General features: G+C 45.2%; 1 protein-coding gene across 3 annotated transcripts in view; it reads right to left on the bottom strand.

Annotated features, from left to right (window-relative positions):
* Positions 1-27,971, bottom strand: part of ESRRG (estrogen related receptor gamma) — a 464,808-nt gene that overhangs the window by 203,759 nt on the left and 233,078 nt on the right. The window lies entirely within an intron of this gene.

The following is a 27,971-nucleotide window of genomic DNA, read 5'->3' on the forward strand; positions in this document are numbered from 1 at the left end:
GTCACGCTCTCTTCCATTCATTTCTAGCACAAACACTTGACTTCAAAACTTCCAAAATCCTGTCCGCACATAATCTCATTTAGTCCTTTTAGCTCTTCGTGAGATAAATGATGTTAGTTTTCCGGCGGCCTCCATCCCGATACGAACGTTCTGAGAGGCTGTTTAAATTGCCAGGGAGCATATCAACCTGCGACAAACACAGACAAACTCTAACATAGCGGCCACAGGCCCACCAGGCTTCCCCTCCCAACTGTGGCATCCCCCTCCGCCCTGCCCCACCCCACGGGGCAATGCCACGGGATGAAAACAGCGGCGCTATTAACATGCCCGCTGGGTCCTCACAGGGTCACTCGCCAGCTCTGTCCCTCTGCACCCTCCTTTGTGTCATCGCAATGCTAGGGTGAGATGGCGGGGGGCCTTTCCCTGCTCGCCACCCACCCCTCCCACAGCTTCTCTCAGTTTCTCCAGATACCCTGATGCAGGGATGTGGCAGAACTGGATGCCCGGGCGCAATGACCGCACCTCCTTCTACACACGACGTTCTGATTCTGTGAAACGATTTGTGAACACGTAACACCAGAGTGCCTCTGGGTCGCCTCTCCCCAACTGGCTTCTGCCATGAGCAGTTGGTGTGACTTGGGGCAAATCATTCGATCTCTCTAAGCCTCCATTTACTGATTTCACAGTGAGAGACATGGACCAATTTATACAAAGGGTCCATGCAAGCCCCCAACTATTATTCACCTCTAAAAATGGTATGTGGTCTAATTTAAGAAACTCAGCAGATCACAAAACGTGACTAATGAGTAGAATGCCATAAATTTTCACTCTTATTTTGTGTCTTACGCTGCCTGATCCATCGACCCCATTTTGCTTGTTTCCTACAAGTGAAATAGAAAGGAGATTGTATAAAACTAATTCTGTGGCCTGACCGGTTAGCTCAGTTGGTTAGTGTATCATCCCAATACACCAAGTTGGTGGGTTTGATCCTTAATCAGGGCACATACAAGAGTCTACAAATGATGTGTAAATAAGTGGAACCACAAATCTCTCTCTAGCCAATCGATAAAAAATAATTCTATGCTGTTGATAACATGCATTTCAAATAACATACTACTGAAATACGTCATTACTCTTAAAACAAAAAGCTCAAGTGTACATGTTCTGTTACGACTGCCTTGGGATATAATTATTGATTTTCAAATTTAGTTTAGAAGAGAAGAGGCTTCTGGAAGCAGAGGGTAAAGCTGGGGTCTGTCATAAAGGGGAGCACTCGCCTCACCTGCAAACGTACATTCTTGACCAAGGCCTGCTCAAACTGGTTACAAGTATCACGTTTTTAAATCCACTTTACCCAGACAGGAAAGAAATGGACATTCTGTGACACCAGAATGGCCAACTATCCTCATCTGACTGCAACCTCATTTTTTTATCCAGAATTAGCAGAATAAGAAAACATGCAAAAGAGTCAAATGTTTTCCCAATTGCAGAAGCAAACACTTTCCCAGCAATTTCAAATATTTAAAATGCAGGCCGTGTCTCTCTCTCTCTCTCTCTTTCTCTCTTTTCCACTATCAGTACCAAACCAAGAGTCTAAATATGAATAGAACTATTCGCGTAGGCTGGTTCCCACCTAATGCGGATTTTCCATGTTTCTTCTGCAACTTGCTGTATCTAAACACACAGGGGCCTCTAAGTGTTTCTCTAGGACTTGCTCAGGGCCCACGTGTAAGTCTGTGATTTTGTGTCAATTCATAGTTTCTTATTCCGTATGGGGAATGTGAGTTACGCCTGTATCTATAAAGCGGCAGGACTTGGAAGCGTGGTGTAGGCTCAGCCAACTTCTTAAGCTCGCTTGGGTCAAATGCTAGCATTAAGGCAGGTAACTCCGAGCCCCACATGGAGAGCGCGTCCACGTGCAAAGGAAGTGGGCCTCACGCACTAGAGATCATCGCAGGACGGGGACTATGAGTGTGGTGGAGACAAGGACGGAGGATGAGGTGACCCACCCACCCGGGGTGCCTATGCATGCGTGGGGGCATTCTTCAGTTCCCTCTTTTCAAAATAAGCAGGCACCTGCTCCAGTCGAATCCATCCTCCGTCCCTTTTAATTCTGAGCAGGTACATCCTCTTTATTGCAGTTGTCCTTGTTTCTGGCACTGCAGCCACGCAACCTCTAGCAGAAGCCTGTGGGCAGGGGTCCTACGCAGCTAAAGTGTCTAAACATTTTTTTGCATGGCTGTGCCATCCCTTACAGAGCCATTGGCCAGCCACTGTAGCCAACGGCTGTTCTGTGGCTGGGCCACCCTGGGCACCCGGGCAAACAGATGCAGCTGATTGGCGGTCCCCATTGTTTGTGTGTCTCTCAGGTTCCCTGAGATCTTACCGATGGCACCTGCGAAAGCTGCTTCTGCTAAGCTGGTCTGCATTTGGCTGGCTGGATTTGGACTTCCTGGATCCCTCTGGATACGTGGTGATTAGAAAGCCCAGTGTTTGGCAACCAGTGCTGTGGGGAGTATGCTGTGCATGGGTCCAAGGGAACACAATGTATTCTTCATAACCCCGGGTGGGGAGCCCCGGGCTGGGTCCCTGGGCCCTGGACACCAGAATGGGCTTCCATGCTGTCAGCTGTTTGCAGCAGCTGTTTCATGTAATTCCAAAGGATCCACTTGAATGAAGTTGTCATTCCTGCTGTAATCTTTAATTTAGTAAAACACATAGCCGAGCAATGTTCATTTGAATGTTATTTTAGTTTTAAGAAAGTTTCCAGTGCCTGTAATTTCCCATGTCAACAGCAGATAAAAATCACTGCTGAGATCTACAAGCTGTGCAAAGGGGAACACTGGACGCTACAAAGTTAACTGCTGACGCATAAATAGAGGTTTACAAACTTTTCTACTGCTGACTCTGTCTTCATCATTACTAAATTTCAATTGTGCTTTCTTCCAAGGAGCAATTCTTAAATTAATGTATTCAAATAGCTAGGTAGAAAAAACACATTTAATGCAATTCATGTTTTAAATATTTTGAGCAATAGTTATTTGGGAAAATAAACAAAGGTGACCACAAATCAGTTCCTTCCTTCCTCCTTTCCACCAGCCCTTCCTTCCTCTCCTGATTATGGATCAATCACAGTTTGCAGAGACCTCTGTTCCCAAGGCCCAAACACCGGCCTCTCAGGCAGCTCTGCAGTTCTCTTGTGAACAATAGAGGGCAGTGATGCTTCTAGCCTGGCCACGCTGCTCCAGGAGAACCACCCGCTCCTCTCCCGGTGGCTGGCCTCCCAGCTCGCCCACCTCCGGCCCGCATTCCATCAGAGGTGGGCATTCTCTCTCTCCCAAGAAAGCTGCCTTTATTTTCTTTCTCTGGTTTTCTACTTCCAGTTTTCAAAACATGCTTAAGAAAGCTGTTATTCAGTAATAGCATGTGATCTTTGAATATCTCCTGGCTTTTCTGATTATGAATAACTGTTCTCAAAGCATTTCTTCCTACCTTATAGCTCGACATTCTAGCCCCGCTTAAATGTCAGTCACTCAGAGACTGTTTTACGTTGAGCATCTTGGCTTAAAATAATGAAGGCTCCATAGGCTCTGACCCCTCACTATAAATCTCAACAGCCTGCTGCCCATGACACAGCAGCTACCAAATATCACAAACTGACCAACTGACAGGCTCCAGGCCTCCACCTACAGAAGAACGTACTGTAGATACAGTTCTGTACTAAAAGGAGTTATCTACTTTTTTTAAACACAAAGCTATAACAATTTGAACTCTTTCACTTGCATCCAATGAGATGCATCTCGCATATCCCTGATGCTCTCAGGAAAGAGAGCATTCCCCATGAATGGCTGAGGAGAGGGCTCTACGCTTAACCATTTTCTCACCCTAAAAGCCAAGGCCCCCTGATCAGAGGAGACTCTATCATTCTACACCAAATGGTGGCTAAGAACTTAAAATCTCATTTAGCATCACAGCCGGCTGTCATCGTCTACCCTTTTAAAATGCTTACCCGTCTTTCTCATTGCTATTCAGAGACACAGATTAATTTGTCGCCCAGGAGTTGGGGATTTGGGCGTGCCAGATTGAAAGCGTACCCAGCACCAAGGAGTGGACGGCTATTCTTAGTCTCCTGACGCGCCGGAGAGGAAACGGGGCCGTGTACGCCTCCCCAGCAAGCAGAATTCTTTGGAAACTCTGACTTCAGCAGCAGCTTGACAAGCAAGGCCACTGTCCTGTTAGAAAAGGAGCTGGGATCAGCGACGATGGGAATTCTAGCTCCAACAAGAGGGATGAGGGCAAAGTCACAGAGGTTGTGGAGTTACCGCCACATTCATTGCATCTCATTCCTTTAAGTTTCGGTTACGGAGATGAGCGAGATTCTGCCAGTGTCTTTGGATGATATGATTTCCATGGGGAGAGACAGCGGCGGACATGGGGTGGGGTATTAGCCTCAGCCCAGCTGTGCAAAGCACTGCCATTGTTCCTCTCTTATTCCTTGCATCTACCCTTAGCCCTGTCCCATCATTCCCTCCCTGCCTAAGCCTCAGGGCCTGGGAGGCATGAGGGGACCCTAAAATAGCGGCTGCCTCTTCCTAGAGCAAGTCCAGAGAAAAGGCCTCCCAGGATAACCTACCCCACATCTCCTTTTATGAAACAGAAATTGGAGTGGTCTTTGTTATTCTTGCGTTTTAGGCTGCGTGTCGTATTAGGTGGGAGACTATGAGGCTAGTGATCTTTTTTTTTCTTTTTGGAAGGAGCTGTCCCCATGCTGTGGCAGAGCTCCCTGACAGCCAGCCGGGCCTCTGATTAGACAGCTACTCCATAAATGACAAACCGCTAGCGTCAGAGTCATTATGCAGAATGGGCTCTGCCATCTGGTCACCCACTCTCCCCACGATAAAGGCCATCATCTTTGCTCTGTGGCTTGGTGACTTCAAGGAGCCCTCAGCCACAGCAGAAGAAAACAGATACACTCTCATTCCAAATGCACTTGGCCTTTTAACCCTCGAGTGTCCGGCACTTGGAAAGGCTATGATTCCCATTTAACAGATGGTAAAACTGAGGAAGAAAAATGTTATGTGTTTTGTTTATAAATAGTTCTTAAAAATCAGGTACAAAAAAAAAACACCACAAGATGGGCTCTTTGTTTCAATAACAAGAGAGCAAACAGCCCCCTCTTTTCCCTGCTTGCTCTCTGTATAAGCAATTGCACCTATATTCCATTTCCATTTTCTGAAAGGTTTTATCAAGGGAAGTCACAGGTATATAAGACAGGAGAGGACAGATTTCTTACTGAACAGATTGGCACTTTGCAGCAATTCATCCCAGCTGCCTCTAGGGAAAAATAATAAAAGATTTTAGTGAAGTTGATAAAATGCCAGGCAGGAACTAATTCTTTACTTTTATGTACGCTTCTTTCCCGAAGCAAACAGGAGAAACACACCTCTCTTTACCTCTGGCAAGCAGCTCAGGACACGCTGCCAGAGGTCCTATTCTCTTCAGAAAGGGCTGCCGGGCATTACGACAAAGGTGCCAAACCAAAGGACTGGTTAGCCCAGCTAGAGTGGCTAGGGCGGGAATTATTAATTAGTCTAGACTCTCACCTTCCTTCCTTTATGTATGTCTTTCGTAGATCACAGTATTTCAGAAGCACAATCACACAGTGATCGAGAGAATAAATTCTGGAACTCATGGCGGGGGCCCTGTTTCTGCCTCTTACGGGCTGCCTGGCTCTGGGCAAGTTATTTAACGTTGATGTGCTTCAGTTCCTGCTCCTATAAAATGGGGGTACAATAATACTAACACTTTCGCTGGGCTGTTGGGAGAATGGAAAGCGTGGAAGCATTATGCCGCTTTGAAAAATCTGTTCCAATGAAAATCCTGTGCTGTCTTCTCACTAAATTGTATTTGCATCTACAGGTTGCAGATAAAATAAAGGTAAGGGTGAAAACAAGAGGTGAGTTTGTAACAGGATGATGTCTCACTTCTACTAAGAAAAATAATATACTTAACTTTGCTGCTTTCATAACCTACAGGCATGGTCAATGAGCATGAGCAACTGATGACTGAAGGCAGGGGAACACACATACACATACCACCCCCCCCCCCCACTCCACAGTACCATTAGAAGTCCCTGAGCATACAGAAGCTGGTATCTTGTATTAAGCATTTAAAAGTACATACCGGTGCTTATAGCTATCCTTACTTCTTTGCAAAGATACGTCCATTGAATTGGATGCTTTCAATGAATGCTTAGAGACCTTTTTGCCTGATCTATAATATCAGACTCTTTTCATTATCAAAGAAGGTTGGTATATATGAAGCATGGCAAAAGAAAACCATCGAAGGGCATTGTAAAAATCTCTTATCAACTATTACTGACACCATCCTTTAAGAAGAAGTAAAGTATCTGTAAAGGAGTTTAACAAACTACTACTACTACTGTTTACTGCTTCCCTTTTTTCTTAAGTCTAAGTTCCATTTTAAAAAAATAATAATTCCAGGGGTACATGTGGGCTTTCTGCATATTTTAGAATAGATGTGCAAATGCACGAAAGTGTATTTATTCTTATATTCACATTTGTAGTCCATTAACAACATCTGTAGCGATAATCTAAATCAAATTAACCCACTGATAATTTCCTAGCTGAAAAACAAAGGCCACTTGGCGATATTAGAGAGTGTGTATCATGGCTTCATATCAAAATGTAAGAAACCCCATTTTCAAATATCACAGGGGTGTGGGGCGGGGGACGGGAAGGAAGAAGCTGTGCGCATCCCGTCTGTCTGCATCCTCCTCCGAACAGGAATAAAATCAGGGCCCAGGGCTGCTGCACGCCACATAAAGCTGCGTCTCCCGGGCCTGTGCCGCTCAGCCGGGACGCCGCCGGTGTTCCCGGCTCCGCGTGGCACCCGCTTAGCCTTCCATTGTTGCTCGCAGGCCTTTAGTCAGAAACCATGTCGGCTTTACTGCCACTTTTCTTCTTCCCAAACCATAGAGCTTTCAAAAGTAACTTAATGGGAAGCAGCTAGACATTTTCAAAGAGAAGGGGAAAAAAATGCCTTCCTTCCAAATATTCTGAAACGCAGGCCAAGAATGAATGTGACCTTGATGCAGCCTGTTCCTTTTCAAGGGGTCCAGGCCTCAGGAAACCCAAAACCTTCCTCCCTTCCCGGGGCCTGTAGGCGTGCGTGGGAACGCATGCACGCACGCGCGCACACACATGTTCACTCACGGTAGTCCTATCTTGGCATTCAATTTTACAAAAGGACACAGCTCACATTTTTATTTGAGTCCAGTATCTGAAAACACTCCCTAGAACATTTAAATTGTGTTTGTCCCTTGCAAAGGTGACAGCCAGCTTTCATTATTTAACGTCCTTTGGGGGCATCTTTCCTCCGACTTTCTTAGTTCAAGTTTATCAACAACTCTTAAAAAAAAGAAAATCCTCCTCTAAACTCTATGCAGGGACCATGGATTTTGGCCTAACCTATTGCTGTGATTATCCAGACATAGTTGTTCCAACTCTTGGCTCTATTTAGATATCGGTTCAACCCCTAACTTAGAATTGGATTCCTTCTTATCAAAGTTGGCAGAGCCAGGAAAAAAGAGAAAAAAGCCACGTATAGCCATTTTTGCCCAATTACGTCAAGAGGTGGGGAAAGGATTTGGTGGGAAACTCAGAACGGAACGGCTCCTGTGAACTTCCTCAATGATTTGTGGATTTCACTCTCAAATGATCCTTCCCTATTTCAGCTCCATTATAATGGATAATTGAGAGCTGACTACACAGATGGGGAGAGCATCCATCCATTCATTCAACCAATATTTCGAGGCGCTGACAAGGACATCAAATTGGCTACCATGTGACCGGGCCTCCTTAAAGAGGCGGACGGTGACAGAACATGGAGGAGGCCTCGTAAATCTTTTTTGTTTGTTTATTTCAGGTATTCCGTGCACACATTTACAAAGAACACTAAAGAGAAGGGGGCTTTTATGGGCTTCTAAGTAATTCATGACCTTATCTCTTCTATTTTTTAATGAGATAAAATATTCTTAATAAAATTCGACTTTACTTTTTTCAAAGAAGTAAATTGGTAAATTTATGATGTTTTGTAACTTCCTAAGTTCTACTTTAAAAAAAATTTATATCTCAATCAGAGTGTTAGCACTTGAATGACTTGTCTTCAAAGCAGAACATAATTTGGGAATATCAAGTCATGGTTTGTCTTTATTCCATCTAGACCAGAACCCTGGATCTCAGAGCCCCCCAAACTCATGGAATGCACTTTATGAAAAGGGAGCATGTAATTAAATAAGTGACTAAATGAATTGTTAAAGTGACTGCATCTTACATCTTTTATACAGAACTTCTTACCCTGAACTGTTGACTATACATGCACATCTATTACATAACAGAATATTACACTGTTGTTAGTGAACGGCAAATTCATTTTTAGCCATATTTACTTATATTTGCCTCTCATGGTTCCCACATATCCGGGAAGAATGACCTTTAACTCAGCCCACGCTGCCCATCCCCCACAACATACTCTCCAAATTCAGTGTATTCGAAGAGTGCGCACTGAACAGATGTCTACAGAACTGAATCCCCTCCCTTTAGGGTAAATGACCAGTGACCTGGACAGCAAGAAGCAGGATACAATTTTAGGCTAAGGATTTCCTTTGCAGCACATAACATTTGGAAAGCCTTTCAGCTTCCTGTTTGCATCTGCTAATTTTAATGGTTCTAGAGCACTTTCCCAGTGGATTCAGGGCCCTCAAAGTAGCAGATCAGAGATGCATCCTGACTCTGGCCCCCCCTGCAGTTTGCAAGGAACCTAACACTGCCCTGCAAGGAAACCGCAGAGGTTCAGATCCCTGAGTAAGGTGCGCTGCCAACTCTGATACACCCCAGATCAGCTTAGCTTCTGGCTGCCACATCTTAAGAAGGCCTGTGTATGTTAATTTTCTACCCGTAAAGTACAGAGCACACCTGCTTTCTTGAACCTACAGGCGTGTGTGGGAATAGATGCAATAAAATGCTAAGCTCTGGCATTTCACAAAATCCATTCTCCCCCAACCCCATCAAAATAGAACTACTAAAAAAAAGTGATGTACAAATAGGGTTTTCCTCTCTTTTCCTCTGTATTCTAGGATAGGGGAATGGTATGTTATGGTAGACAGGCTCAAAATTTCCAGAAATAGGCCCCTTCTTGGTACCGGAATAAAAGAATGATTTGGAGTCCAGTTGGGGAACAGAGATTATTTTAACCAACAAAACACTCCTAGTCATTTATCTGCATATCTCCACAATCTGGACACAACAGGAGCCTGAACAAGAAGAATTTGCACTTATCAGAGTCAAGAAAATCAGGTTCTTCCTCTCTGACAGCTATCGCTCTCAGAATGGGCCTTGATAAAGCCTCCCCTCTCTGCCCCAAGGAACTGAGAGATAGAGTTCCTATTAGGTACTTTAAAGGGGGTGAGGTGAGAGTGGGGGAATATGGGTAAGATTTCCCAAACCAGGAAACGTGCAAGTATCTACAGGAGCCAGTATTTATTCAAAGAAAGAGCGAAATAAAGACAACAGAAATAACGAAGTTGAAAAAAATACTTGCTCTATGCTACCTTGGCATTAAATGAGTGCAACAACTTTCCAAAATCCCTCCCCCTCCTCTTAAAGGCGTAGCCTCAGCTCCCTGAACTTTCACCTAAAGGTCATCATTCCAACTTCGGGTGATGCTCTGCTCTGAAACAATTCACTAATTCAAACTGTAAATCTTTATCCTAAAGGTTTCCTTCTCCTAAGCAGTAATTCTCTCTGCTCTGGTGAGGAGAGGAATGATTTGTTTTTTCGTTGCTGGTTATTTATAAGATATCTTCTCTAGATTAGTCCCGCTTGAGCGGCACCCTAAACGGCCCCTTCCCAGCAGCGCTCTACTTCTGATGGGAGGCTGACAACCTCTCCTTAGACTGTCTTTCATGGCGCACGATGAAGTGTAAAACTGTTGTGAAAAGCCCATGTTTCAAAACAACCCATCTCTGTAATAAGCACTTAAAACACTTTTCATTAATATATTTCTTTGTGTATAAAACAAGAGCTTAATGCAGCAACATGGCCTTTGACAATTTTGAAAAAACAACAACAACAACACTATTTCAATTTTCAGCTGGACCGAAATGATGAACGTGCAAGTCAGGCTTGCCTGAGATGCTGCCCGCATGCAATCTCTCCGTTCTGGTGTGCTCTGGGCTGTTCTCGCCCAAAATACTGAAAGCTCAATGAAAATCCAGAGGCGAAGCCAGAATGAGTAAATACAGAGTCCACCAACCTTCCTATCTCAGGTATTAGCAAATGCCTTTGGTCTGGAGAGATAGCCCTGTCTAATCCTTATCTGAGTTTGCAATTAAGACTTCAGAGCTGCAGAAATCTGTCCACAGTCCTGCTCTCTCCATTTGAAATGACTGAACCTAAATCAAATCAGGATTGGAATATAGAGGAAAGGAAATGTCTAACGTCTCATTGAACTAAGAGATAGCACGCTTTCTACTGCAGCTGACACTCGGAGCCCACTCCAGCCTGCCAGGAGCTCCCGGGGCAGGAGAAATGAATAAACAGTTTCAGAGAAAAAGAAAGGAAGGGTGGAGAGAGGAAGGAAGGGAGGGAGGGAGGGAGAAGGGAGGAAGGAAAGAAAGAAATCCCCCTTGGAAAACTTGTCATGAAGTTATGATTACTCAATTCCTTAGTATAAATAAAAAAAGCAATCAAACGCCCCTGTGCTCCACTGCCCCCTCCCACCCCAATGCCGATGGGCTTTGCCTTAGAGTCTCACTCACTCCCATCAACTGTCACCTCCAATAGAACACTGCGAGAGCCTCCGAATGAAGCACTTAGGAGTTTTCTTTTTCAATCTCTTGTGGGCTTCTCTCAGTTTATCGCAAATGAACAATCCTGTTGGAAGGGGCTCCGTCTGTTTAATGTCATTAGCGATTGTTTCATAAAACAAACAGCCGCCCGGCATCGGGCTGCAGTTAATCTCACATCTAAATGTGGCGGCACTCGGCAGGAGGGTTTGTTCCCACCAACGCAGGTCTCTTAATCTATCGCGAGTCAAGGCGCTTATCTCACCGCTCAGTTCAGGGATTTCTTTGTCCAAATACTCAACCAAACCCAGTTCACATTGTGCGTTCAGATTTTTTTTTTAATTCCCTGGGCAAATTTTCTTGTAAGCGACTCGAAGTCTGCAGTATATTTATTTATTGACTGTACTATTTTACAAATATTTTCCCAATACTGACAGAGTCAGATTCTTTTTCAGGTTGGCGCCTAAGAGCCAGTCTGCTAATCAGCGAGTTTGGGGGCCCTAATAAAAGGCCAAACTGAGAACAAAAACACATTTATAGACCCAGGAATGACGGGGCCTTGGAAATTCAAGGACTGAACGGGTTATATACTCCCAGAAGGATCTGATGACCACCCTCATACTTTGGGATTATTTCTATTACTATCATTGCTATCATCTTAACAATATACGTATGTATTTTGGCACAAGCACGGTCCAAGGACTCACAGCATATTCATTTTTTTCATTGACTCAGGCAAATAACTCCTCAGAAGGTGATCTCCCCATTTTCAGACAAAGAAACTGAGGCTTAAAGAGGTGAAGAAATTTGTCCAAAGTCACACTGCTGGTAGCAGCTGGACTTTGTTTAAACAAGGTCTAACTGGCTTGGAAGGATATGGCCCTAACCACAAGGGTCACCTATTAAAACTGGTCATCGGGCCAGTTCGAACATGCACGTCTATAATGATCACCTAACTGGAGTTGCTGGGAAGGTTCTAACTCATACATTTTTCTACTCCTGCCAGACAATGTGTCCTGGCTTTTTTGTGTGTGTGTAGAAAATATCACCATGATTCTCAGCTAGAGCTTCCAGAAGCAGAAGGTCACCTCAGAGTTAAAACACAAAACTGCCCAGTTCCTCACCACCGCTGGACAGAGGGGCTCTGGCCAGGCCAACTTCACCTCTACAGGTGGCAACCTTCCGCATACGTGTGCATCCCCCAAACCCCTGGTTCTCCACCACATTCCATGGGGACGTCTTCCATGCCTCTGGCTCTTAAACCCTACCTGCCCTTTTGTTAGCTCCTTGTTCCATGTTTAAAACCCTTTTGTTTTAAAACTAGTCCCATAATAAAATGAGAAGATACTAAAAGGCAGACATCAAAGTATGATGCTCACTACGTAGTATTAACGAGTCATTTAGTCAGAAAACACTATTGGGTGCTTTTAAATTCCAAGCACTAGGCTAGGCGCCAGGGATACCAACCTCCTCTTGCTCTGACGATTTCTTAAAGGGAATCCAAGGTCATGCCTCACTCATATGCCTCTGCTCCAGACTTCTGGGATTACGTTCAGCTCCTCAGAGGAGACCAGCATTTTGATTCCAACTATTTATGCACACAGCTCCCTCAGCCTGGTTCTTTATCATCCCCGTCTTTACCCGGCTAATCTCTGATCAATTCTTCACTTCCCTGTCACTTCTTCAGGGATATGTCCCCATTCACTGTGTCCCTAAACAGGGTGTCTTTCCAATTGGTTCTCATAGCATCCAGGGTTTCCCTACACACAGAACTCCCTGCCTGTGCATGTCCCTATGAGACCGTGAGCACCACAAGAGATGGGCACTGGTCTAGCTTGCTCACTGTCGCCTTTGCAGCTTGAAGGACAATGCGTGATAGTCAATAAGTACTGCCTGAGTGGAAGGAAGGAAGGAAGGAAGGAAGGATGGATGGATGGCAGGCTATCTTAGAGTAAATTGTTTTCTTCTTAAAGCCAGTCCAAAATAGCTCAAATCTTTTTAAAATGGAAATACTAGATATTCATACATAAATGCCTACATCCTACTAGATAGATACCATCTGAAGAAAGGCACTTAACTGATATTCACAGCTTGAGATTTTATTGTGCTAAAATTAGAATTAACAGTACATACAGGGCATTCTGGACGGAGTGTAGAACTTCTCAGAGTGCGTAGTGGCAGACTTCAGTAGCAGAACAGAAGAATCAGAAGACAGGGACATGTACACTGCTTGTGTTTTGCAGTTTTGACAAAGGATATTGATATTTTATCAAAATGTGGTGATTCAGTTGGATAAATAGCGCTGGGTGTCAGCGTCCAGGACACTCATGCCAGGATCATGAGGGGGTCAAAGGTGATTAAAACATGCAATATCCTAACAGGGTAGGAGACGAGGAACCGAGAACAAGGCAAAAACAGGAAAGGCACGTAGAATTTTCCTTGAAGGGTCATTGCACCTCACTTGCTCAGTCTGTGTTTGCACAGGCTCAGGCCTGCAGCCCCGACCCACCATGTCCCCACCCAAAATCCACCTTAACCTTCCTGGTGGGAAAAGACCAGCATAAAGTGCAGAACAGGGGAAAAGAGAAGATTTAGAAAGTGAGTTCCATCACTTCATACATTGTTTTTTCTATCACTTCCTGGCATTTCCTTTCTGCAAACTGTTCCTTTCAGGGTCAGTGCTAAGTAAAATGATTATTAATTTATACAGTGAATGCACTGGTTTTCAGAATCAGAATTTTAAGGGGCAAATTTTACTAATGGAAACCAAGAAAAACAAATAAAAAATTTACAAATAATCCACTTCCTGATTTAGAGGAAATGTTTGTTGAGCGGATGAATGGTCCACAATTCTCCTCTCACCGCAAATATCTACCCCAGCTAATCTGTCAAGCCGAATGGCTAAAACTAACCAACTGGGCTGATGTGGAGGATATACTACTGCATTCTCCCTGCCCCTCCCAGTGCCTGCTATCTACAGAAGACAACACCAGATGCAACAATAATAGTGACACCAAAGTACTCTGAAAAGAAGCAGAATTAACTTTCCACCTGTATTTTTAAGCCCTGAAAAGAATGTGCTTTTTGGAGTAGGCTTCCATATGAGCACAATCTGAAATACCTAATACTCGTAAAGAAAAAGAAAAAAAGCAGCTGAGCTCATTTCCAAACCCTTTCCTTTTGTGGATTGGCACGCGAACAGGTACCTGACTTGAGGAGCGCAGCATGGAGCTGTCCAGCTCCTCCCTGTGTTGGCCAGTTTTTAGGGGACCGGTTTCCTGGTTTACAGCCCAAAGGCGTCTGTCCAGTTCTCCAGCTGCCTGACCCTCAAGGACTCTAACAATGACACTTGGTGGTGGCTGCTACAAGAACAATAATAATACCAGCACCCTGCTCAGTGCTTCAGACCCACTGTTTTATGAATTCTCGCTAGGATGGGTGTTACGATACTAAATGCCCTTTTTCCTATAGATAAAAAAAAAAAAAAAATGAAGCTTAGAGAGCTGTATCATGGCCCAAGGTCACGAGCAAGGGAGAACTGGGGCCCCACAGGAAGTGAGCAGATTCAGGACCGTTTCTACAATTCTTACCTCTGCCAACTTGACGCAGTCCTGGAGCTCCCAGAGATTTCTCAACGTAGACACTGAGTGACAATAATAGGATATAAAATTCCCCCCCACTCCCACACACAAATCTTTGGATTGCTATTGGGGTAAAATTGCCTAGATTGTACATGTTTGACAGCATATGCAGCAGGCATTTAATAAATGCTTTTTGGATTCAACTCACAAGTTACCTAAGAACACCCACTCCTATAGAATTTTTTTCGCCCAGATCCATTCTCATCATTCATAGGCTAAAAAAGTGATTAAAATATGGAAGGCAAAATTAATGAAGGCAAGAAAGGGGGACAATTCTATTGGGAACCATTTATACAGAGAAATAGCATTTATGTGAGAAAACCAGTTGGGCTCATTTTCTTCATCTCATCACCTCGGTTTCCTTCCTAAATGAACTGAATACACTTTCATATAATACCTCATAAAACAATGGCTGGTGTGAATATTTTCTAGCCATAATATGCTTTTGCTGATTATGAGTCCCATTCAGGAAGTACTACAGTTTTCAATAAATCACTAAGAAAAGTAGAACCTTTATTATTTGCGGGGGGGTTGGGGGAGGGCGGGGAGAAACAAGTCCTTGCTCTCACTCACAATAGTTTTGCAAATTTTGAATACTTTTTTACATGTCTTATTTTAGTTCACCTGATTGACCAAGAAGGGACAGTGCAGGAGAAGAAGGAAAAGGAACAAGTGAGGGCAAGAAAAAGGGAGGACAATGAGAGGGGAACCTGAAAATAAATCATCAAAGAGAAAACTGGCTGCAAAATTCATACAGGCCTAGCGTTTTCAGCCCATTAAAATCCAGTAGTCCAGCCCCTATTTTGCCAGGCTAAGTTCAATTCTATTTTTTTGATTTGCAGTTGTGCAAAGTTGCTCCAACACTGAGCTGGTAGAGTCTCAACGTGCACGGGCCGTAACACATCATAAGAAGAACAACGGTTTGGGATCCCAGCAGACAGAGGGGGACTGAGCTCAGCTGCCAGCTCTGAGCATAGCACTCAAGGTACCCTTGGTTTTGTCACCTATAAAACAAGAGCAACAATGCCTCATATAGGTTTGTGATCATTCACTATCACAAATGGAAGAACTCAGGAGAGCATTCAGCACCCAGCAGGTATTCAATGTGTTGCAGTCTTGCAGACAACTCTAAAAAATTAAAGTTCAGAACAGATTGTCGTCAATGCTAAGAGAGTGAAAAGCAATGTCTTATAGACATGGAACGGCTGCAGTTGCCAGAGTCGCCCAGGCTCTTGTTAGGCAGGGAAACTCCTGGGCCCCGCGCAGACCTGCAGAGCAGGGTCTCTAGGGCTCGGATCCCGGAATCTGCAAATTTGCATTGTCAACAAGCTCACTAGCTTTTTCTCATGTCCACTAAGGTCTGAGAATCTGTACTAGGAAGGAAGAGGAACTACAGCAGTAGGGATTCGAAGAAAACGGCTGGCACGGCCGACCTGGAGAGTTTACTGAGAGCCACGGGCTGTGATAACGCGCGGACCCAGAGTGAGGCGCCGCAGGGCTTTCACCACCCAAGGCCCGAAGGATGGGCGCGGCAGCAGGAAACCGAGAGCTGAGTGAGGGGCCTTCCTTGCGAGAAGCAGCGCCCTTTGACTGAGGAGCACAGCCGGGGCAAGGCTGAGGGGTGGGTGATTTGGAGAACACGTTTCTACCCTCACGTTCCTACCTCTCTCCACTCTCTTGCTGAGCCTTTGCATTGGCTGGGACCTACTAGAAGCCGGAGAACCCAGGAGCCCTCTTGATCTGGGCAACAGAGGTCAAGTGGAAAGGTTGGAGGTTGGTCTGGAGGGGCAGGTAAAAGACACTGGTGTGGAAAGAAAAGGGAGGCGGGCTGGGAAGCCTTCACAAATAAAACAGCTCGACACCGTTAACACCAACCACGATGACAACAGTAGCCGCACTTGCTGAGGTCTTCCCGGGTGTTACGGCTCTAAGGACTCCGTGCTTGAGGTTTCGCCCTCACTGCAGCCTCTCAGGCAGGGCCTATTATCAGCCCCACCGTGGACGAGAAAGCTGGGGCATGGGAAGGTTAGCTTGCCTACCTTGGTTACAACTAGTTAGCAGGAAGCTAAGTTTAACCCAGACAGGTTCCTCCCTCCCCACTCAACCACTCTCTCTGAAAAGGTGCTCTCAGGGGGAATGGGGGTCCCAGCTGAGAGGAAAGCAAATGAAACAGGAGCGTGAGGAAGACAAGAAGAGGACGATGCAACCAGGCCCAAAGGAATGTGGAGGGAGCTTTCACAAGGTCCCTTGGAGTTGCTCTTGTTCATGGGGGTGGGGCGGGGGGTCAGGGGCCTCTCAGCACCTCAGAGCTGGCTGTCCCTACACTCTGGGTGCCCGGCTGACCCCTGGCTGGAACTGAGCGCAACGTGCCGTGGTGGAAGACAGCTTTATTGTCACTCACAGGTGGAGTACCACGGGTCCCTGGCTCTTTGTCACCTTTCATTTCTTGCTCCTGATACAGAAAGTTATATCAGGAGAAACGCAAACTCAAAATGTCTCAAGGCAGTGGAGGTAAAAATAGAATGTCGTAGTCAAGCAAGGCAATCTTCCTCGCACATCTCGTAAAGTGCGTCTGCTGCGTCTGATCTCTTCTCTCAGCGTACATGTCCTCGCAGGGGGCGCTCACGTGGAAAACTGTCACAAAAGAGCCTGGTCCCTAGGATTCTGTTGGCATGATGTCGCTCTCTCTCCTTTGCTGGATCAGTTCACAGCCCATCACACACAAGAAAACAGAGAACGACGCCTCCCATAGGATTTCTGAGTTTATAGCTGCTCTTCCTGGGACTCAGGAGGTACAAGGATGCAAAGGAGAAGTGTGTGTGGAAGGAGTTATGTGCAGAGGAAGAGAGAGGAAAATGCTGTGAGACAACAGATGAAAAGACACCCTGATGCCTCCCCCCACTTCCTCACATCTTTTCCTCTCATTCTCACACCCTGGTTCAAAATCAGGGATACTAAGACCAAAAAAGGTCATGAGGAAAATATCCATTCATTTGCTGGAGAACGTTCTTTCCCAACACCATGGGAACGGCTTGGGGCAGGCGCCCGTTCCGGGGATTTCGGCGCTGAAACACGCGGTCGCCTTGAAAATCTTTACGTGACCAAGGCAGTAGGGGAAGCAGTGTGACGTGTGATGGCGTGATGACCGCCGCGCTCAACAGCACGAAGGAATCCAGCATGTATTCCAGAAGGCACACGGTAGGCGCTGGCCTATTTTCAGGATTTACAAAAAAGAGGAGCAGAGCTCCCTTCGAAGCCTCTGATAAATCACCCCCCGCACCGGCCCCGGACCCCAACCCCCGTTGCTCTTGGGTCAGAGGTGACTCAGACCGAAGGCCTCCAGCGGTGTGTGGATGTGGCCTTTGCTGTCCATTATTCAGTTGGTGTTGATGCATATGCTTGATCTTGGCTACTACATAATCTCTTTTCTGATCTAAACCAAGTTCTCTCTCCCTACAAACAAACCGGATGAAGCTCCAATCACTTACAATCACTGGCTTTAAGGGCCAGAAGGGATCTTCAAATCATATCATCCAACTCCTTGTTCTAACAGCTAAGGGAGGGCCCGCAAAGGGAAAGACACGTGTTCAAGGTCACGAGAAGAAGTGGGCCTGACTCAAATTGTTTTTTGATTCATCTCATCATGGTGACTCAGCAAACTATCCCATGTTAACAAGGTTTTCCTTTCTTTCTGTGTTCCTTATATTTTTAAAGTCACATTGACTTCTAAAAAAAGAAAAGAAAAAAACACACAAAAGAGTGGGCCCTGGCCAACATTTCAAAGATAGTATTTCTGGGGGGGGGGGGGGGGGGGGAGGGCCTAAAAAAAGGTGGGGAGGAATTTTTGAGCCTAATGCGTAAAATGCCACCCAGATAGGTTAATCATAATCCAATCACATGCAATGTTTATCATGGATTATGGTAACAATGACTTTAAAGCTATTTAAATAACAAGATACTGGGTTTTTGTCAGCTATAGCTCCACGATGTCTGTAATTTTCAATATATCTCATGGTAGAGAAACATAAGCAATCATTAAGCCTTTGACTGCTACTAGCACAGTTTACTTAAATAGATACATAAGATATACAAGACTGAGCAGATAGCTGAGTAAGTAGAAAGTAGTCACGTGCCTATTGCTGTGTGAATATCTCAATGACATGGGACTCTTTCACGTGCTTCCCTTCTTCAGACCAATTTTCTTATTATGATAGCTTTTATTTATTCTGGGCTTCAAAAATTAAGTATGCATTTTGATCCTGGGGCAAGACTGACAGGGAGAGTGTGGCCCATTAAAAAAGGAACCGATGAAAATGTCAGTTGGCTTTGTTCACAAGCCTGTATTTCCATGAGAAGGCTGTAAACCGTTGGGTAGCTATGCTTGCAATTATTGGCTAGAATAAAATGTTAACAGTCAAGGTAAAAAGTCAACAAATACTTGGCACCTACCCAAGTTGTTGGTGCACTTTATGACTGACGGTGGCCTGTGTTGGGCTCACATTCAGCCTAGAATATCTGGAATTGTCACAAAAATCCCATATCAAAAGAATCATAAGCCCACTCGCCAGTTGAGGAAATAGCTCAGAACTATTTCAAGAGCAGAGCAAAGCCATATAGCTAACAATCACAGGATCTACACTCAAATTCGGGAATGTCTTGCTCCGAGGTCCATGTCCTTGAACTATGCTACCCTGTTACAGTCTATAAAACACCCATGTACCATTGCAGAAGGGCTGGTTTGAAACAACTGCAGGTGAACAAGCTATGCTACAACGTTCTGGTAACAATCTGTAATATCCTGGTACTACTTTTTTGAAAAAATAACTTCTTTGGAGAGAGGAAGAACCACTTTTATTTATTGACAACCCGTCTCCTATGAGGTAAATATTATGTAAATTATCACAGGACACAAGGAAGCTCAGTGTCAGTAAAGTAACTATCCTCTCTAGCATCAGAGCCTACAAAGAACAGAAGCCAAGGTTTAAATCCCATCATGTCTGGTTAAGAGCCTAGGCCGTTAGTTGCTGTATTTTAAGCCTCAAAGTCTAACATCAAAATAGAACCAACTTATATAAACCACATTTTTACCAGAAAAGCCTTCAACGGATGCCTAATATATGCTGTTGATATCAGCAGTATGAAGTAGATGTTTTGGGAACTGAAGAGAAAAAAAATGATTAAAGCATTGCCTCCTGATCCCAGGGCACTCAAAAATCAGTAGGAGAATGGAAAGAAGTGATACAATTCATAATGACAGGAAGTGTTCAGTTAGTGTCCCAAAATAAGAATGAAGAGGGTGCAGTTCCATTTCAGATGAAAGAGCCCTTCCAAACAGAGCGATCAGGGTAGCTTCCTGAGGGTGTCCGTCGCGGATTTTTGACTGCACATTCAGGTTGACAGAATCGTGTAAGTCACCATGGGTGAGAGGGAAAGCGTAATTGGGCCAAGTCAGCTTAAGTATGCCGTGTAGGAAAATAGCAATGGATGGCACTGAAAAGATCGCCATGGCCATCGAAAGTCTTAACTTCCTGGCTAAAAAATATGGTCATCGTTATAGGTCTTGGGGAGCTTCAGAAGCCAGTACAGTTAGGAAAGAAACAATCTAGAGTACGTACAAAGCAGCGCCATGTACATTGGCCTAGGGTGTTTCAATGTGAGTCAAGAGGCCAGTTATGAGGCAACAGAGGGAGTATGAATGCGGATTGGAGTTCTGTGTAGGTGTGCAGACGGGCAGTAGAGATGGAAAAAAATAACAGTATCAGGAGGCAAGGCCAAAGATACATTGCCAGGAACTTTCAAATGACAAATAATGGAGGCACAGACTCCGACATGCTGACTTTCGAATGCTGAAAGGACATTTGCATTGAGGTTTCTGGGAGACATTTACAAATATGGAAATTGAGCAGAGATAAGAGTTGGCTTAGAAATTATGATTTTGGGTTTACCCAGAACAAAACCAGTGGGGAGACAGATCATGAAGAAAGAGAACAGAGAAGTAACAGGAAAACAAACTCAGGATGAGCCCACTTTTAGGAAGCAAGGAAAAAGAGACAGAACTCCCCACCAAGGAAAACTGGGAAGTGAATCAGTGCAGAGAGCCCAGGGGAGCCAGGTGAGAGGGTGAAAGGGTAGTCATAACATAAAATGCTGCAGGGGATGAGGGATGACAAATGAGGAACCCAGGGTTACCCAAGGAGGCACCAAGGAAACAGTCTTTCAGGAGGCTGGAAGCTGGAGGCCAACGTGCATACCACTCTGAGGAAGGAGACAGACAGACCTGGCTCATGCACGTAGCTGGGTCTCGGTGGGTTTAGTTTTTTATTAAGCACATGGAAGACTTGAGCGTGTGAGGGAGCAGCCAGAAAGCTAGTTTCATTGTCCTGGATTGTTTTGCATTAATTAGCGTTTATTCATGCCTTCCTTCATAAAGGGTTGCCTCTCTTCACCACCACACACGTCAAGCGCGCGCCAGGGTCCTTAAAGCATGGGTGATAGATCAGCTACTGCTTTCTGCTCCCACATATAATCTCCTCAAACCGTAGATGAAGACCAATTTTTCTTTTATTGATTATATTTCTGCAACTGCAGATTTCTCAAGCACTTGTAATTTTAGAAAAAATTAACAGAAAAAGGAGCAACTAAGAATAACAATAAATAATACGTAAAATGTCAACTCTAAAGTACACAATACTTTACAGGTATTATCTCATTTAACCTCTAAAAACCACATTTTGAAAAATAAATCCTTGTTTTATTTTTGGATTGTACTTTATACATAACTGCACAGCAATTCCTGCCTTTTCATAGAAAGCTGACAGTGGATCCACCATCAAGGACCTTCTGTAAAGGCCTGTTCATTCACCCTTTCATCCACCCCCCCATTCTTTCATTCATTTCTTCATTCATTTCTTTACCAGCTATGCCTTCTCTATGCCTGGTAATGGATAAGACAAAACCTCAGCTCTGACTTATCATCCCCTTTGTGACAAATCATATATGTATACACATATATTTCAAATAAACCGAAGTCCCCTGTTTCAATTAATGGGACTTTTTTAAAGTGCAGATAAATAAAAGAAGAAAAAGGTACTTGCCTTTTACATTAATTTTACTCATTTAATAAAAATGCTCAATAGTTCCTTAACATAAAAACACATATGCTTATAGCTGTATGAAAAAATTCAATTGGAAAATTTAAATTAGGCACATTTCTAATTTAATGCCTTATTATCTTTGCCATAGCATGTGCATACAGTTATCTAATAAGCAAAATGTGTAGAACAAGGAAGAAGAGCCCTGCCCTCAGGGAATTTATAATATATTCTAATGTATTCTAATGGTGTGTGAAATATACATCTAAAGTCAGAATTTGTCAAAATTTCTTAACTGGAAGATGCTGATAACTATGTCCGAGTATGCATCTAAAATATTCCTGCCATCGGGGGAAATGTGTCTTTATTCACCGATGCTCATATATTGTATTTATAAGCTTCCTTATGTACTGCTAGAAAAATAATTAACAGGCCTCTACCTAGGAATAGTTTGAGAAAATAATGTGGCATAGCCCTGTTGAGTTTATTTTCTGTATTGTGTTTTCTTTTTCTTTTCTTTTTTCCTGGTGGTATCATTAGATAAGCAAGTGGTAAATTTATTTATAGTGTTTGTTTTTAAAGCAGTGTGTTTCTTTTTTTTTTTTAAGGTACAGTTAATGGGGTGAATTTAAATGTCAGACCCCAGACTGTGCGGTGAAATGGCACCACTGCAGCAGCCAAGGGGACCTGAGTTCTGGTCTAGTTCTGCACAACCTTAGGGGGACGCCACCTCTCTCCACTTCTGAGGCCATCTCTGTCTAAAAAGGACAGGCACTGGGGGGTGGGGGGGCAGAATGGGGACAACTGTAAATGAACAACAATTTTTAAAAAAAGAGATGCCATTAACATACACTGGTGGCAGGTTTAAGCAAAGCAGAGGAACAGGATCCACAGTGAACTGTAGAAAAGACGCCCCATCTAAATGCATTCAAATTCTGGTACCTGTTCAGGCCAACAAAGAAAGAGAGCGTGTGCGCAGCCCACAGCAGCCAGACAGTACAATCTGCACTGGATGATTGCAGAGGTAATTTCTGGTTCCAAAACGGTGGGCGCCTGGGGCTCAGCTCCCCTAGAGAACTCTGCCCTTTTCAAGCCCTTGCTCTCCTGACTCTAAAACCCCAGAGGAATTCGGCACCTCGGGCCCAGGCCTCACATGACTAGTTCTCGACGATTCAACTCCACAGCATTTCAAACACATACAGATCTACCCAGCTCTACTTTTCTCCAATAGTTAGAACTCGGTGTGAGACCAACAGTAATCCTGACAGGAAGATACAAACACTGAAGTAGCTTCCTCTCTCCAGCATAATTTTTGTAACTGTCAAAACACAGTTTTTGTCATTCCTCAGTGTTTAAAGGCAACATCTTTACCTTGAAAAGTACGTGTTATTTGCCAATGATGGCAGAGAAAGTGGGTTGTATAAAATAGATTGACATACTGCGTTCTTTTTTGCTTACTAAAATCTTCTGGCTTTGGAACTAGATTCCCCAGTAGCTTAGTGATCTGACCCAGGGTCAGGTTACCCAAAGACAAGCTGAGAAATGTGCTTGGGCAGCAACAAGGCGGGGACACTCATACTTTTTTTTTTTCCAAGTAAGCTGATATTGGATGTTTTCAAAAAAGAAAAAAAAAAAATGAAGTACTCTTTGGTGAAAAAAAAATCAGACCTTTGTTCATTTCTACACTATCTTGTAGTTTGGTTCGGTTTTTATTTTTAATTACCTTTAGGCGGGAGGTGAAGGAGCAGACGTCCATTTCAGGACGCAGCGCGGTTTCTAAGGGCCATAAACTGCTCTTGACGCGACCGTGTGAGCGGCAAAGAAGTCAACGAGCCAATCAGGGTGTGAAAAGAATCTCAATCACAGGAAGTACAATTTCAAGCAAAGAAAAGTTGGACTTAAACTACCTATGCTTTTTGTAATATTCCTAGGAAAATAAGAATTACTTTACTAGTAAAATATCCCTAAGCTGAGTTTGGTTCCAAGAGATAGAAATTAGAACCTTGGAAAAAATTCACCATGAAATCCATGCATTTTCCATGCAGACACAGCTTGTTCTTGGTTTAAAACTTCCGCCAGAACTACAATGATCTAATTTAGGTAACAGCTTCACATGCTCTCAGGGCTGCCTGGTGTAGACAGAGTATCTGACTTAGGGGACTTCTATCTGCACTCCTGATGGGACGGAATGGACACCGCAGGGAGTCGCCCCATTTCTGATGGAACCGATGACTGTGGTGAACTCTAAACATGTCTTTGGACCAATGGTATTTGATAGGCTTAACCAGAACTAAAAAAGAAGAAGAAGAAAGAAGAAGAAGGAGAAGGAGAAGGAGAAGGAGAAGGAGAAGGAGAAGGAGAAGGAGAAGGAGAAGAAGAAGAAGAAGAAGAAGAAGAAAGAAGATATTAGGACTTCAATAAATATCCAAAAATAGAAAAAAAATTCATAGATCTCCAACTGGCAGCCCCGAAGTTCTTTCCTGAAGGAAAAAGTTAGATCCATGTAAGGAAAGGGCCAGATTTGGATCTTTTTTTTAAAAAACAGCTGTAGGCCAGCTTCTTTTGAGGCTTAAAAAATAAAATGAACGAAGAGGAGCGGGTCCAGAGAGGCTCCTGCACTTTTAGAAATGAGAAAGCCCGTGTAACTCGCGCAGCACAGGACCTGATGTGCTCCCCAGCACAGATACCGCACCAGTCATAACATCTCCAAGTATGAGCGGGGGTTTTGTGCATGCAACCTAAGGGCAAGATGATTGTAACAATAAAAACAATGAAACAGTAACTAATGTCAAACATGACGTCATTGTATATATTATTTCATTGAGTCTCCCTAACAATTCTATACAAGAGGTGCTTAGCCATAATGTAGAGATGGATGCATTCACAGCCAATGAGACCAGGTAGCTAATGAATAGTCAAGCCAAGGTATGAACCTAGACCACAGACCTTCTGACCCCAGGCCCAGCGCACTTAGCCTTGATTCTTCTTTGAAAAAGCTGAGTCAAATTCTGTGCTCACGCAACAGAATGAGCGTGGCAGTGCCCCCTGGCTTCCACGCCTTTGTGCTTCGCAAGGCGACTCTGTTGCAAAGCACGGGGTCAGGTTCCTTTCGAGAGGATGATCGCCCCGTCACCAGTTTGCAGCAGCAGCCACGGGGCGGCTCGCAGGAGAGCGCTGCCCATGTCATGGATGTGAAAGCACACGCTGTTCCATTCCAGCGTGTGGCCGGAGGCTGGGAACTGCAGGGCGCGTGAAACCCTAAACCGCAGCCTCCTCCGCACATCAGTCACGCTGTGCCGTCAGCGCAGTCGGCTCACTTTATGAATGAAAATCTCCGTCACCACGCCTTGCAGGTCCCTCTTTATCTTTCCTCTCCTTCAAGGAGAGCACTGGACACTGTCCTAAAGACGCTGCCATGGTTCAAAGGCATTGTTCATAAACGAAGACGGGGAAGGAATGTGAGAAAGGCCGATGATATACTAATGAAGAGGGATAGGACAAGGCAATGCTGAATCCATGCTCTGATCACAGTGCCCGAAAACTGGGAACGCGCAGGCCCTTAACGAACGTGCAAAGCAGGGGGCCGTGAATGATTTTTCTTTTTCTAAAAAGATTTTATTTATTTATTTTGTTTTTAGAGAGGGGAAGGAAAAGAGTAATCAATGCGTGGTTGTGCCTCGCGCGCCCTCTACTGGGGACCTGGCCACCCAGGCACGTGCCCTGAATCGGGAATCGAACCGGTGACCTTTTGGTTCGCAGGCCAGCACTCCATCCACTGAGCCACATCAACCAGGGCTCTTTTCTTTTTCATAGTTTTTAATTGTTGCTGAAAATGGGTTGGTTCTGCAGTAAAGATGTGAACGTGCGAATATTGTCCTATTTTCGATCTCCCTTCTGCACCTGCTGTTCATCTCTTTACTGTGGAGCGAGAGGGGAACCTGGGTTCCGAGACCCGCCCCCTCTTAGGTTTCCCATTCCTCCTGTGTAAGTTCATCCACCCTGTCCTTTTAATCACTTTGTAATTATGGTCATGGTCCTTGTCACTAGCTCTTGAGCTCTGCCACCACACAACTGTGGCCCGACGGACCACATGACTTGACAGTCCTTTAAGAACCTCAGCTTCAAACGTCCGCCCTCCCCCCACGCCCGCCCCTTTCCCGTGTCCCTCGCGCTGGGGGAGCGCACGGCCCTACCCGCGTCGGCGCAGCCCTGGCCCATGGAGTCCTCCCTGCAGAGGTGCTGTAATACCCCCTGTCTTCTTATTAAATATCAACCCCCGTTTGTCTCCTGTCTCCTTGCCTATCTCCACTGTGACAGCTGAGGTGTCTCTCGCTGGAACAGACGCCGTAGGGAGTCGCGCCACTTCCGGTGAAACTGATAGCGGCGGGAACTCTCGCCTCTCACCAGCACCGTGGCCGGAGGCCTGGCCTCGCCCGGGCTCTCTCCCGCGGCGCCCCGTGACCGTTCCCAGCGTGGCTCTCCCCGCCCTCCGCCCTGGGAATCCCAGAAGAGCTTCCTGTGACTGTCAGGGGCGCGGTCCGGCAGGTCCCCCGACCTCAGCCTACCTTGAGCCGCCTTTCCCACTGCTGTCAGCCCCCCTTCCCCGGCAGCCTTGTGACTCACCGTGACACACCGTAGCACCACGACCCGTGGCTCACACTGCTCCAGTAACACTCTGTCCTTCGCAGCACACGGCAAACCCTCCCCACCCCACTCCCAGCACGCATTTCCCCAGACTCATCCCCCGGCCCGTCCTTCAGGGCTTCAGGGGATCCACGGACCCTGGGCCCCTCGGCGCTTCGGCACTTCCTGCGCGCTGTTAGAACTGCTGGCTCCCGGGGCTACTCCCCCTCCCTGGACCTCAGACTCCACGAGGACAAGGGCCGGGACGGGCCGCATTCAGCGCTGTGGACCCCGGCACAGGCCCTCCTGCAGTTGCCTGTGGCATCAGTAAATGCTGCACGGCGATTTCTAACGATCACATTCTACTCGAATATCATGTTAGCATAGGCAACATTTAGAGAGATTTACAGATTTGTTGTACACACACACACCTACATATACATATACAAGCACACATATGGTATGTGGCTATGCAGGCACATGCATGCATGTGTGCACACATGTTTATAGATATACATGCTTCCCTGTTAGTAGCAAGGGTTTTATAGAGTTGAGGAGGTCAAGATATATCACATGAGATCCACCTAGATATTCTAAAAGAGGGGGCAAATTTGCCAAATCCCTGCTTACGGTGGTCACAGCCACCATGAAGGACAACAGGCCCTCCCAGGAGCCTGGCCAAGGGGGCCATGGGAACTGCAAACATTCACAACGGTTGGGCAGAGCATGTTCTAAGGAGGCAAAGGCAGAGCTAAGAAGCTAGACAGTGAAGGCGGCCACCTCCAGGCGTTTCTGACCAGAGAGTCGCTTAACCTCCTGATGCGTCTACCACTGGGGCTGGATTTACCCACCTCTCTCCCCCGCCAGGCACAACTGGCATGATCTACGAGAAGGGGCACATTTCGCCAGTGTGGTTTGCCCATACAGGTCGTAATCAGCAGCGACAAATTCAGTGCCATTTCTGTGTAAATGATGACGAACGTAAATAAAGCGCATTGTACATTACGGGGTAAAGAGCATGAGGCACCACAGACCTCCTCCCCGTCCTGCTGCGAGGGCTTCTGTCTGGGAGAGAGAGCGTGTCTAGGGGAGAGTGGGGATTCTGCCTGGAGGCTTGTCCCTCCCCCAAGGTGACCCAGCCTCTAGTTATCAGCCAGCTCAGCGTGAAGACCTCCTCAACCAGAGTGGATGAGGAGCATCCACAAGAATTTACCACCTCAAATTAAACATCCGGAGTGTTACTTTAGTTCCCTGTTTTGTCACCGAGGCTTTCCCTTTTTAGTAAGTGACAGACCATGGAAAAGAGTTGATAAGGATCAGCAAGGTATTATTTAAAGGACCACAGTCCTGGAGTCGAATCTAAGTGACTTCTGACTCTGTTGCTGAACAATTATATGACATCCTCGATGCCATCCCTAGGTTCTTGGAATGGAGGGGAAATGAGGTGCCATGAATCTGATGTTGCCACAACTAACAGATATAAACAAGAGTTAAGTTCCTATGGTACCACATCAGCGTTATTCCAAAACCATGTTGAATGACATGACATTATCCAAGGACCTGCTGTATATGACTTTTGGGTAATCATGGGGACTCAGTTTCTTAATCTGTAAAATGGGGATCTTGTCTTACTCATTTCTGAAGTCCCAACATCTAATACATTGTGGTAGTTCTATTGCAATAATTCACATCCTCTCTCTCTCTGGCACTTGCTCTCCCGGATGCCCAGACAGGCATGTTCCCTGATTT

The sequence above is a fragment of the Pteronotus mesoamericanus genome, unplaced genomic scaffold (assembly GCF_021234165.1).
Source record: "Pteronotus mesoamericanus isolate MK-2021 breed Mesoamerican mustached bat unplaced genomic scaffold, CSHL_Meso_final contig_347, whole genome shotgun sequence".
NCBI lineage: Eukaryota > Metazoa > Chordata > Mammalia > Chiroptera > Mormoopidae > Pteronotus > Pteronotus mesoamericanus.